The sequence below is a fragment of the Panthera leo genome, chromosome B3 (assembly GCF_018350215.1).
Source record: "Panthera leo isolate Ple1 chromosome B3, P.leo_Ple1_pat1.1, whole genome shotgun sequence".
Classification (NCBI taxonomy): domain Eukaryota; kingdom Metazoa; phylum Chordata; class Mammalia; order Carnivora; family Felidae; genus Panthera; species Panthera leo.
This window is the reverse complement of record NC_056684.1, coordinates 75,666,357-75,677,928: the sequence shown is the minus strand read 5'-3', so window position 1 is coordinate 75,677,928 and position 11,572 is coordinate 75,666,357.

Here is an 11,572-nt window from a genome sequence, read left to right as displayed (position 1 = left end):
TATTTATTTTGAGAGAGAGAGAGAGAGGCAGGGGCAAGGGAGAAAGAATCCCAAGCAGCCTCTGTTGTGAATGCATAGTGCACAGCCTGATATGAGGCTCAAACCCATGAACAGTGAGATCATGACCTGAGCCAAGATCAAGAGTCAGATGCTTAACCGACTGAGCCACCCAGATGCCCCTAGAAATATTTCTTAATACTCACGATGGCAAGACTTCATAATTACATAAAAGACTCTTTTTTAAAGTTTTTTTAAATTATTATTTATTTTTTTTAATTAATTAGTTCAGTTATTAAATTTACATCCAAGTTAGTTAATATATAGTGCAATAATGATTTCAGGAGTAGATTCCTTAATGCCCCTTACCCATTTACCCCATCCCCCCTCCCACAACCCCTCCAGTAACCCTCTGTTTGTTCTCCACGTTTAAGAGTCTCTTATGTTTTACCCCCTCCCTGTTTTCATAGTATTTTTGCTTCCCTTCCCTTATGTTCATTTCTTTTGTATCTTAAACTTCTCATATGAGTAAAGTCATATTATATTTGTCTTTCTCTGACTAATTTTGCTTAGCATAATACCCTCTAGTTCCATCCACATAGTTGCAAATGGCAAGATTTCATTCTTTTACATTGCCCGGTACCGTTCTTTTTTATCCATTCATCAGTCAATGGATATTTCAGCTCTTTCCATACTTTGACTATTGTCAGTAACACTGCTATAAACATGGGGGTGCATGTGCCCCTTCAAAACAGCACACCTGTATCCCTTGGATAAATACCTAGTAGTGCAATTACTGGGTCGTAGGGTAGGTCTATTTTTAACTTTCTGAGGAACCTCCATACTGTTTTCTAGAGTGGCTGCACCAGTTTGCATTCCCACCAACAATGCAAAAGAGATCGTTTCTCTGCATCCTCACCAACATCTGTTGTTGCCTGAGTTGTTAAAGTTTGCCATTCTGACAGGTGTGAGGTGGTATCTCATTGTGGTTTTGATTTGTATTTCTGTAATGATGAGTGATGTTGAGCATTTTTTCATGTGTTGGTCGGCCATCTGGATGTCTTCTTTGGAGAAGTGTCTATTCATGTCTTTTGTCCATTTCTTTGCTGGATTATTATTATCATTTTTTTTTTTTGGTTGTTGAATTTGATAAGTTCTTTATAGACTTTGGATACTAACCCTTTATCTGATGTTATTTGCAAATATCTTCTCCCATTCTGTAAGTTGACTTTTAGTTTTGCTGATGGTTTCCTTCGCTGTGCAGAAGCTTTTTATTTTGATGAGGTCCCAATAGCTTTTGTTTCCCTTGTCTCCAGAGACATGTTGAGTAATAAGTTGCTGCAGCTGAGGTCAAAGAGATTCATTTTGAGTTTATTTTGGGGCATGGGGTAAGAAAATGATCCAGGTTCATTTTTCTACATGGTGCTGTCTAGTTTTCCCAGTATGGTTTACTGAAGAGATTGTCTTTATTCCATTGGATATTTTTTTCCTGCTTTGTCAAAGTTTAGTTGTCCATACATTTGTGGGTCCATTTCTGGGTTTTCTATTCTGTTGATCTGAGTGTCTGTTTTTGTGCCAGTATCATTCTATTGTGTTTTTTAAATGTTTATTTATTTTGAGAGAGAGAGAGAGAGATAGAGAGAGGGAGAGAGAGAAAACAAACAGGGGAGGTGCAGAGATAAAGGAGAGAGAGAATCCAAAGCAGGCTCCATGCTGTCAGCACAGAGCCTTATGCGGGACTCAAATTCAGAAAACAGTGAGATCATGACCGGAGCCAAAATCAAAAGTCAGATGCTTAATTGACTAAGCCACCCAGGTGCCCCAAGACTCTATTGTTTTTAGCCACTTTGGATGCTTGCAGAATGGAAGTAGTAATAATTAAGTAAGAAAAATAGTGACAAGAGAAGAATGTGGTCCTATGTATTGGAATGATGGCTTTACAATGACATAAGTGATATTAACAAAACAGAGTTTAAGAAAAAAAAAGGGAGTATCTCCATTCCTGGTCTTTAAACAATCTCCATTAGATCAGCCCTTAGTATTTAATCTTTTTGTTGTCCCCAGTCCACTTGGATTTACTTCTAATGTTTGCCACAACCTAAGTCAAAAGTAACTGTTTATCTGTTTTTTTATTTCAGATATAGATTTATAGATACTATATATCTATATATCTTGCAAAATGAATTCTAGAAATTTATTCACTGGTCAGTCCAATCACATGACTGTGAGATGCAATTACTAGTAAAATTGCCTGCAGGCAAGGAGAGGGTAGTAAAATCAGCTACTTATTATGCTCAATCAAGAGAAAATTCTAGGATTACTAATGTCCCTCACAGTACCAGATGGTATCATAGGTAGTCATGGGATTCATAGAAACATGTATTTCTGTTGTTTTGCTCACCTACCCCCTCAGACATTTTTGTATTGTAGCCAGAGAATTTTCTTTGTTAAAATAGTAATTTTTATTGTGAAAATCAGGATGGACATAGCATTCTAGGTACTCAGAATACAGATGCCAAGCTTCTCTATTCATGTTTATGTATACGGGTTAAATACTCAAACCAAGCCTAACGAAAGGCATTTACAGAAACTAAATTGATCAGTGTGTATCTGGCTAGCTCCATTTAAGGACAAGAAGTCTACTGGATTTGGAGACACTCCTAATTCTGTCAATATAGACGAATTATCTATTCTGAAGTAGTGATATTTTATGAAGTTATTCTATATATTGGTCAACTATAATATCGAAATCATTTTGCATTCATTAAGCAATGACACAATTCATTATTATATTATATTATGTTAAACATTCATTTAAAGGCTTAGTGATTATAACATTCATTCTCAGTATTTTAATATTTCAAATGTGCTATTTTTCAATCATAAAATTCGGGGAATATATCACCAAACCTATCGGACATTTTCTTGTATATGTGGTTGTCTAATATTTTATTAGTTTAGGTAGTACTAACACAGCCTGAATCTAGGTGACTGAATTCAATAGAAGTTTATTTCTTACTCAGATAAAACCTATTTGACAGTAGGACTGTCTTCTAAGTTCAATGTAGGCTTTGATATCAAGCCTGCTGATTCGAAGAGAGACATGGAGACATGCTTCTTAAATTCTCTTACCTGGAACTGACACACAAGCACTGAGAATTGGTTACACAGTCCCTTCAGGTTTCAGGGGCCCAGGAAATGTACTGTCTGTCCAGGCACCTGCTTCTCTGTGATCTACAGCTTGAAGCAGGATCATAGATCTTCTGTACCCAGCTAGCTAGTCCTGCCACAAATCCCTGTATTTAGGTATTTAGGCAAAAATCTGTTGACTTAGTTATTTACATCTTAAAACAAAGATCCATGACTCATTTGAATTATGCAAAAGAACACACATTTGAATAGATTACAAGTTTAGATAGAGCAATCCCTGTAAAGTTGTATTACTAAAAGCTTATATCAGGACAGTAACTCTTTCTTGAGTTTGAAGGCTTCCAAAACTGGTATTTAAATTGAATTCCCTCTACATAAGAGAGAACTGAAGAAAATGAAGAAAATTGGATTTCTTAAATAAAATGTAGAGTTCATTATGAATTTTAAAATGTTTTTTTCAATAAATATTTCATTCAAGTTATAAAGCAAGAGAGATTATTTAAAGATGGAGTCAAAAGAAAATATTTGGAACTAGAGCACTGGTTGGGAAACTATGGCCAACACAACAAATCTTGTCAATAGACTGTGTTGTAAATAAAGTTTTATTGGAACAGAGCTACATCTATTCACTTACATTTTGCCTATGACTGCCTTTACATATTGCCTTTTAAACATAATAATAGCAGAATTAAGCAATATGCCCTGCAAAGCTAAATATATATATTATCTGGCCCTGAACAGAAAAATTTTGCTGACCTCTGTACTATAGGAATAATTCTCCTCACCATACATACCACCAATAGTGTAAGGGAAGAGGTTTATCAGCATCTAGAAAAATTTTCACAAAAATAGTCTCTTAATTGAATGATGACAGGTTTGCCTCACTTCGTTTTTAATCTCACACTTTAGAAAAAGATCAAAGGATATTATTTTATTTTCAATTATAATGACTAATTAAATTCCCTTCATTTTAGATAGTACTTATCTTGTCCTTTGGGGAATACATTAATTATTTTATCGGCTAAAAATTATATCAGAAAGATAACATACTTTAACATATTTTACATTTGTGTTTTCATGGTTAAAAATTTTTTTATGTTTATTTATTTTTGAGAGGGAGAGAGAGGGGGACAGAATGAGAGAGAGAGAGAGAGAGAGAGCATGAGTCAGGGAGGGACAAGGGGAAAGAGAAGGAGACACAGAATCCAAAGCAGGCTCCAGGTTCTGAGCTATTAGCACAGAGTTGGATGAGGGGCTTGAACCCACAAACTGTGAATCATGACCTGAGCTGAAGTCAGACGTCCAACCGACTCGGCCACCCAGGTGCCCCTGTGTTTTCATTTTTAAATTTACAGTGTATTTACTCATTTTGTATTTAAATTATATCAGATATTTGGTTCAACAAAATATTTATAAATTTTAGTCAGAATATCTATTCTCATTAAGCTTCAGTGTTTTAATCACTAGAAAGTTCCCACTATTCCACTGAGATGGATGTTTGAATTAAAAATAAACAGGTATTAATCCAGTTACTTTGAAGTCACCTATCAATTCATACAGTGAGTGACAAACACCTCCTTCAGGAAGCTTCTAGAAATGATTAGTAAATAAAAGCAGGGGTACTGAATGAATGAAAAGTTCCTGAAGTCCAGGGTTAGAAACCATAGGAGAGTCGTCACTGTCTTCCCTTGTAAGGGTTGGCTATGAGAATAGTTTGTCACAGTGAGTGTTACTTGCGGTGACTACCGGGAGAAAGTGAAAGTTCAGATTTGGCTTTTCATGAGCTAAATAACCTTGGAAAGGTAACCTTTTGTTCATCTATAGAGAAGAAAGAATAGGCTGGTGGTTTCTCATCTTTAGTAAATCTAACATAAGTTAGAGATATATGTATTTCAAAGCATGCTTGCTCTTATAGACAGATGATAGATGGATGGACAGGTGACAGATCTTCCTTCATAAGAGGTGGTTCTGAGAAAGGGTGATTAGCAGTGAGTGATACACAGAATGACTAAAGGGAGGGGCGCCTGGGTGGCTTAGTCAGTTAAGCATTTGATTTTGGCTCAGGTCACGATCTCACAGTTCAGTTCATGAGTTTGAGCCCCACGTCAGACTCCACGTTATCATTGTGGAACCTGCTTGGGATTCTCTCTCTCCCTCTCTCTCTCTCTCTCTCCCTCTATCTCTTCCTGCCTCTGTCTCTCTCTCTCTCTCTCAAAATAAATAAATAAACTTAAAAAATGACTAAAGGGAGAGATGGGAAGAGAACTGGCATGAAAGGCAGAGCTTTAGGGTTCTAAAGTTCAGATTCTGATTTTATGTATAAATGTATACATACAGAGGGAAAGTGAGAGTGAGAGTAAAAAAGCCATGGAACCCTTCCCCCACCCCCCACAATCTTATAAATTAAAAATTTTTTTTAATCTTTATTTATTTTTCAGAGAGTAAGAGAGAGAGAGAGAGAGAGAGAGACAGAAACATGAGTGGGGGAGGGGCAAGGAGAAAGAGAGGGAGACACAATCCGAAGCAGGCTCCAGGCTCTGAGCCGTCAGCATAGAGCCCGATATGGGGCTTGAACCCATGGACCATGAGATCATGACCTGAGCTGAAGTCAGATGCCCAACCGACTGAGCCACCCAGGTGCCCCTCTTATAAAATTTAAAATGCAATACGGACAAAACAATCCAATAATTGAAATGGAGGATAAGAGGTCTAGGTGCCCATCCCCTAGTCCATCCAACTTTTCTGTTGCTCTTAAGGCCTTTTTTAGGAATCAATAATGGAAAGCAGTATTTGAAAACTGCTTTTAAAAATAATATCTAACCTTCTGATTTTTACATTGTTTAAAATCTCTCTTTGTTAGTGTAGCATTTCCTGACCCTTTCACTCTATTTCTTCTCTAACTGCCTCTCCTAGTTTCTGCAGTATTTTTTTTTTAATTCTTCCATGCCCTGCATTTTGAAAGATCATCTCTGATTATACTGACTTCTTGAATTTTTAATTACTTTTCAATTCATTTGGTCTGGTCTTACCAGTAGACTGTGAGGTTCTCATTTACCCCCTGCTGCTACCCTAGCACTTAGCATGGTGCCTTAGTGACCACTATAGTATATTAATACGTACAGAAATTAGAAAGGGGTATGGCTTGATCCATCACTCTGTACTATATCCATACTTATGTTGGACCTACTCTTGAGTACAGAGTTTAATTCTATACTCTAAGTGCTGCGAAATACAAACCCACAGTAATCCTGTAAGATTTCACTGTCCATACTACATTTTATTTTAGCCAGAGAAAGGGAGCTAACTAATCAAATTATTTAATGTTATGGTACCCTGTATCACATACGCCTTACCTAGTTCTTTCATTAGGTGGTGGTAGGGGGAGGGGGGTTAGTTGTCAGGCTGTTGAAAACTCTCAACAGTATCTACTGTAGTTATACAAATCAAATTCCTGGGTCCTGCTACTGAAAAGAGTTCTGATAATTATTATCCATCCCAAAAAGTGAATGACCCAAAAGAGAGTATTCTGAATATTGAAATAGTAATTTTGTACTTTAATGGATTGTGTTGGACAGGTACTCGTAGTTGATAGTTCAACTAGGATCCCCCTGGCTTAAACAAATTAAAAAAGATCACTAAATGTAATGGCTATTTGAAAGTTAGAAACAAACAGAAACAAACAAACAAAAAAGAATATGTGTGCATACGTGTATGTGATTTAAAATGAAAAACTCATATATATACCAGAGAAGACAAGTGAACTTCCATCTCAAGATGAACCCAGCTAAGTTACATAGGTACTAGAACACTGTGAAAGGTCTACTAAGCTGTCCCGAGTCTTATTTGTACATTACTGTCAGGTAAAGCAGAGCAGAACATATTTCAGCATTTGAAATCCCTCTGGTGACTACATTGCTTATCTATAGTCACTTTTCAAAAGCCATAAAATCACCCGATGTATTAAAAACAAAATGCTCCATTTTGGTAGTCTGGAAATATTTGTAGGGACCTAAAAGCTAAAACAAATGGTTGTCTTTATAAAAAGTTGTTACCAATGCCTATTCAATAGTGGAGGTATTCTGCATTTTTATTTCAGTAGTGAAGACAGATGATCCATCCACATCGTCTCACTCGTTGTTCCTTAGTATAATGGCTTTTATATATAAGATGAGTGATTGTGAGGAGAGTTATAGTCTTTGGCCAGAGAATAGGATAAAGCTACCAGTCCCTTCTGATGATAAAATGAACATGGGCTATATTAAAAATTCTTGCAGTAAGAGACATAATTCTGGCTCTGGTGGATTAATTTGTAAAGACTAGCCTTTCCACCTATAAGAATTAGGAAGCCTGGATAAAACAAAGTGAAAAATGAAAATCAATTTGGATGCATTGGCTAAAATACAAACTCAGCAAGGACTAGAGAAGCCAAGATCTTAGAGAAATGCTGGGAAGAAGGGAATAACTGAGAAGTGAGCGTAATACTCAGTTCTGCTTTTTCCTTCCAAATGTTTACTTATTCATAAATGATGGCCGAGCCATGAAAAGCTAAGACTTCAGTCTCCTAAAGCCTGGGAGACAAAAACTGGAGTTAGGAGCTGTCAAAATGGGATGCCCTGGGCCTGTCACTGGAATTTCTAAAAGTATCTCTTCTGAGAGCAAGAGTGACATCTTATGAGACAAGGGCAAATCAGAAAATATATCAGTCTTCCTAAAATTAAAACCAGGCTTGAATCAGCTCAATCACAGAGTGGGTTGATCCATTTTATTCCTAGCCTAAAATCATGTCAAAAACAAACAAACAAACAAACAAAAAAAATCCTTGATAAAAGAGAACCAAATCCTTCAGGCTCTCAAAATACTTCTACAAATATTCTCACATGCTTATTACCATTTGGTGCAAAGTTACTGTACTTACCAAGAGACATTGCCAAGTGACAAAATTATAAGAATATAAGTGACAGTAGGAAGAGAGCCACAGGAGATACAGATTTTACAATTACTTAACACAGATTTAAAAAAAAATTAATTTATTTATTTTGAATGAGAGAGGGAGAGAGAGACAGAGAGGGAGGGAGGGAGAGGAAGGGGCAGAGAGAGAGAGGGAGAGAGGGAATCCCAAGCAGGGTTCACACTGTCAGTGCAGAGCCCAATAGGGGCTCCAACACACGAACCACGAGATCATGACCCAAGCCGAAATCACAAGTCAGACACTTAACTGAGCCACCCAGACACCTCTGAGCACAGACTTTTAATTAGCAATGACAAGTATGGAAAGAGCCCAATGTCCATCGATGGATGAATGGATAAAGAAAATGTGGTGTGTGTGTGTGTGTGTGTGTGTGTGTGTGTATATATATATATATATATATATATATACACACACACATACATACACAATGGAGTATTACTCGGCAATCAAAAAGAATGAAATCTTGCCATTTGCAACTACGTGGATGGAACTGGAGGGTATTATGCTAAATGAAATTAGTCAGAGAAAGACAAAAATCATATGAGGACTTTAAGAGATAAAACAGATGAACATAAGGGAAGGGAACCAAAAATATTATAAAAACTGGGAGGGGGACAAAACAGGAGAGACTCATAAATGTGGAGAACAAACTGAGGGTTAGGGGAGGGGTTGTGGGAGGGGGCGATGGGCTAAATGGGTAAGGGGCACTAAGGAATCTACTCCTGAAATCAGTGTTGCACTATATGCTAACTAATTTGGATGTAAATTTTAAAAAAGTAAAAAATAAAATTAAAAAAAAAGACTGTAGATGAGGGGTGCCTCGGTGGCTCAGTCAGTTAAGTGTCTGATTTCAGCTCAGGTCATGATCTCGTGGTTTGTGGGTTCAAGCCCTGTGTTGGACTCTGCTGTCACAACAAAGCCTGCTTCAGATCCTCTATCCACCCCCCCTCTGCTCCTCTTGTACTCTCTCTCTCTCTCTCTCTCTCTCTCAAAAATAAAAAAAATAAATATTTAAAAAAGAATATAGATGACAAGATGGGGAATCTATGAAAAGGAATCAAATGAAAATTATAGAATTGAAAATTGCAATAACTATAATTAACTCAATATATGGATGTAATAGAAGATCCAACAAATGTATCTTTGTTTATTTTTATATCTTCCGCCACTAGCATATGTTTCATAAGAACAGGGACTTTGTTTATTGTTCCTCTGCAATATCTAAAATAATACCTGATACATAGTAATACTCAACAAATAGGCATGAAATGAATGACTGAATAATAGCTTGTCGAGAGGCAGATACAGTGTGATCGGCTTTTAAGGCCAGAGTTGTAAGCAAGGAGATAAAAAAGAAAAAGGTATGGGGGGAAATATTTGTTGGCAGAAGGGCAGCAAAAGATGAAGCTAGGAAAAAGCCGCAGATTCATAGACCAAGCCTTCACTTGATTTGTTCTCTTATTTGCTGCCCTCTACTGCTCTCAGCTGCCCCCGCAATAATGAGACTTCTAGTTGAATACAGGAAGAAATGGTTGAAGGCCACCTGTGGTTATGCACCTGCTACACAATTATGGGCTGCCTGCAAGAAAAAAATGAGTTACTAGGTTGGTTTGAACCTCAATAGGAGACTGATAGAACCAGTAAGTGTCATGATAAAGCTTGTCTCATTCAAATAGCGCTCGTCTCTGAACCTCTTGTGAGGGGCTGCAGAAAAACCCCGTCTTATAATCCTCTATGGCTTTGCAGTGGACCAAGGGGAGGGGGGGTTACATGAACCACTTTCCTCTCTTTCTGTCTCAACTTAGGCATCAGGCAAGGTAATTTTATAGTACCTGTGTTTCGAAACTTATATGTTATTTAAAGGAGCCATAATAACTGGAAAAGCAGGCAGGAAAAAAAAGGGGATGAGGAACACTGGGAGGAACCAAGTAGCCCAGATGGTTTAGAGGCAATGGTTCTCAACTTCAGAGCTTTTTCTTGCAGCTCTAAATACCTTCAAATTAATAGTAAGAGGGAAAGAAAAGGATTAGCTTTAGTTACAGGTAGTTAGACCATAAAGAAATGCTGAAGGCAAACAAACAAACAAACAAACAAATGACTGAAGTTAAATATCTCCAAAGAGCTTTTCCCAGTCTCTCTAGCACACAGTTTTTTCTTTGAGAACGTTCTCCTTTGAAGTGCAATGGTCATGTTACATGGGCTCTCCAATTTAGCCTGCTTCTTGGTTTCTTTTCTGTGATTATCATTGTTAGTGGTGTCTCCTTGAGGACAGTGTCAGACATCCCTGCTGGACCAGAGCTAGGTAAAAACAGAAGAGTCTGAAAGGAAATAGTTGAATACCAAGTCAAGTTCCTGGGCAGAGAGATGTTGGAGTCCATGGCCAGGACGTCATTCCTAGAAGAGCCAACAAGAGATACCAGAATCCTAGAAGTCAAATACGTGAGGTACACTACTCTTGGCAGTAAGTGAAGGCTTCTTAGAACAAAAACTGGCTGGAGCAAGAGCTAACTAGAGCGTTCTCCCTAATTTATAGACACCAGCACTCTGTGAAGGTGTAGGAACAACATTTTCAAATTCAGCTCCAAGGGGCAACCCACTCTTTCACTATATATTTTATAATACCAAAGTCGTAATGGGGAGTTGGATTCTCTCTCAATCAGTCCAATTCCCAAAAGCTATGTAGAGCAATTAAAAGAACACTTGGAGGCCTGTGAAAATATTATGCTTTGCAGAGTTTGAGTAATTATTTTTGCTTAGCTTATCTGTGATTTTACATAGTTCTAGTTATAAGTGGTGATGTTTTAATTACAGAAAAGAGGGCTCTCTTCATTGAGACATGGCAGGAGAGCAGGTAGAAGTTAGTGACAGTGGCTTGAAGGATTATAGACAACTCTGTCAGAAGTGTGCTAACCACCCCCCAACACACACCTGTACGTATAAATACATACACACAGCGCTATACAAGTGATTCCGCTGGAGCCCGTTAGCTATTTATTTTATTCCTTTAAAACAGTGACTTGTGATCCAATAATGCACTATGAAACTAGGTAAGGGGGCTGTTTTTTGTCAGTCAGTGTGTCATGGTATAATTTTACCCATCATTATTTCAGCTGAAGGTGGCATTTAGGAGTTCATTAGTGATTAATAGAGCCCTCCATTGCCCAGAGATGATCTTAGATATTTAAGGAAAGCATTTAGTTCAGATTGACAGTCTTTCTACCCTTACAATGTCTGTAAAACAAACAAAGTAAAAAGTTATGGCGAATTCTATTAAGAAGTGTATATTTCATGTAAATTTCCCATACACTGTAAGCAGGGTCGACAATAAGACATGGCTCTCTCTCTCCCAGCAAGCTTCATTTCCCTATCAAAAGAGAGCAGTGCCTGCAAGGTCTGAGTAGAAGACTCTTACCATTTTTCAACACCGTCGCTCTCTTTTTATGTTTTGTTCATAAT